This window comes from Schistocerca serialis, unplaced genomic scaffold, assembly GCF_023864345.2.
Source record: "Schistocerca serialis cubense isolate TAMUIC-IGC-003099 unplaced genomic scaffold, iqSchSeri2.2 HiC_scaffold_1227, whole genome shotgun sequence".
NCBI lineage: Eukaryota > Metazoa > Arthropoda > Insecta > Orthoptera > Acrididae > Schistocerca > Schistocerca serialis.
The window spans coordinates 32,501-35,000 of NW_026047433.1; the positions used below are offsets into that span (position 1 = coordinate 32,501).

A 2,500-nucleotide genomic window follows, 5' to 3' on the forward strand; every position below is an offset into this window, starting at 1 on the left:
GACGGAGGGTCGGACCCATCCATCGGCAAGATGGAATGCCGAGGCCCCCCTGGGCAACAGGAGCGTGGAAGTATCCCAGGGGGGTGTCCGCCGGAAGGCGGAACCATCTCCTGACGGCGGCCCGGATGGTAACGTCGGCCGACTTCAATGCACCCACCCGGGTGCGGCTGAGGGCCAGCCCGTGGTACAGGCCAGGGAGAAGTACGTTGGTGAGAGCGTGGAGGCGCTGTTGCGGCTTCAGCGGAGCTCGGGAGATGACGTCAAGCTGCTCCACCAGGCGGCTACGTGGATTGAAGACACAGCGACCCGCCGTGGAAAATTGCAGCCCCAGGTACCGGAAGGTTTCACCCACACGCAGGGCAGGCATGGTGGTATTGCCTGCTGTGAAGGTGACATTGCTGTCCACCTTCACCTTCTTTTCGCGCCCTGACGCGACTAAGGCGAGGGTGAAACACTTCCGGGCGTTGATCTGCAGCCCCAGGTGGGCGAGGGCTGCGGTAGCTGCGTCGATGAGGGACTGCAAGCCCCTCGGGGTCGCTGCAAACAGCAAGACGTCATCTGCAAAGGCCGCAGCGTTGACTCTGCGACCGAGGATCCGAGCTCCGATGTGGGAGGGCAGTTGGCCTAAAACGTAGTCCACCGCAAAGTTGAACAGGAGGGGGGAGAGGGGATCGCCCTGGCGAACGCCCCGTGCTGGCTGCACAGACACGCCCACGCCGGCGCCGTCCGCTATCACTGTCGTGCTGCCCTCGTAGCACCGCTCGACATACTCGACAAAGCAATCCGGCAGGCCATGCGCCTTCAGCACGGGGCGAAGGGCAGCATGATCTACCGAATCGAATGCCTTAGATACGTCGATCGATGCCACAAAGACAGAGCGGCAGGAGCGAACTGCGTCGGTGAGAGCAGTGTCCAAGATGAAGGTATTTTCCAACATCCCATCCCGAGGGATGAATGCCCGCTGACGTTCGTCCACAGCACATGCGCGCATCAGGCGTGACGCGAGAACCTTGTGAAAGGTCCGCGCCAACACCGAGCAGACCGTAATGGGGCGAAAGTCAGCGGGGGATGTTGGTGCAGCCGTTTTCGGGAGAAGGGACGTCCGCGCGCGAAGCAGGCGTTCCGGAAGGGCGCGGGCCAGAAGGAAGAGATTCATCACTTTCACCAGGACTTCGTGCGGCAGGCGCCGCAACTCCGCTGGGGTAAGGCCGTCCGGCCCGGCTGCTGATCCCCTGGGCGGCAACGCGGCGGCGACCTCCTCATGTGTGACCGGCCCCCATATGCACTCGAGAGCGACAGGCTCTGAGTGCGGGAGGAGGCGGTCACGAATGAAGCCCGCGGTGGAGATGGGCTTCTTGGTGAAGAGGTCCGCCCAGAAGTCCAGCAGACCAGGGATGGCAGGTGGCGGCTGGAGCAGGGTGCCATCCAAGAGGCCGCGCACGCAACGTGCACGCGACCGTCGGAAGGCATCCTGCGTTCTCGCGTACTCCCAGCGGCGCCGCTTGCGCTTCTGCGTCGGCGGCGCGGCAGGCGGCCGCTTCGATGGTTGGCGCGGCCGCTGTGTCCTGGTGATCGATCTCTCCCCTCTGGACCCGACCGACGCAAGGGCATCCGGGAGCATGCCCAGGATGACATCGGGCGGCGTGCCCCGCCCCAGACCTATGACACGATCCAGGGCAGAGAAACGCTGGGCGGAAGCGGGTAGCCCCGCCAGATGCTCCCAGATGGCGGCGTCAGTCGGCCCCTCCGGCGGCGGCCCGGTGGTGTCGGCCGCGAAGTCCTCGGCTGCGTCGACGGGCGGCGCAGCGGCCTCGCCCGCGTCAGGCAGCGGGCTCGCTGCTCCCCGGCGGGACGCCGGCTCTTCCCCCCGACCGATCTCAAGCGCCTCCATGAATTGGCGGACAAGCTGCTTGTGGGCAGCTTGCCGCCGTCGGCACTTGATTGCCTCGAGCGTTCGGTCGGGGAACATCCTGATGAGTTCTTGATTGACGAAGAAGAACCGGGCGTCCCTCTCAAGGAACAGTTCGGCCTCCGCCTTGGCGAGCGACAGGACTTCTTCCTCCGTCCACCTCGCGCGATGCCTCTCCGTGACGATCTCCGCGTTGGCGGCCGCAAGATGTTGGCGGCGGCGATGGACCCCGAGACCGTTCTTGGTTGTAAAGCTGCGGTGGCACTCACTACAGGTATACATAGCTGCAAAAGTTACAAGATTTTCGGCACGGCCGGTTGGCCGGCTAGGTGCTGGGGGAGTTGGGGTGGCACCTTCAGCGGAAGGGCCACCACTTATTCTCTGCTTACTGCCCCCAACTAAAAAAGGGATAGTGCGAGGGGGGGCTGGTAACCCCCCCAAGCCCCTGGTGCGGTCTTCCACTCTGCGAAATCAGCGGGCCCACGAGAAGGGGAGAAGACCGCAGGAGAGGAGAGGCTAAGAGGGCTAGGCCCATGTATTGCGCATCACTCTCCCTGTAACTATAACCCAAGGAAGGCACCTCGCAGCAGC

General features: G+C 64.2%; 1 pseudogene; it reads right to left on the bottom strand.

Moving 5' to 3' along the window:
• LOC126436129 (large subunit ribosomal RNA) overlaps positions 1-2,500 on the bottom strand; it is a 7,986-nt pseudogene that overhangs the window by 2,499 nt on the left and 2,987 nt on the right.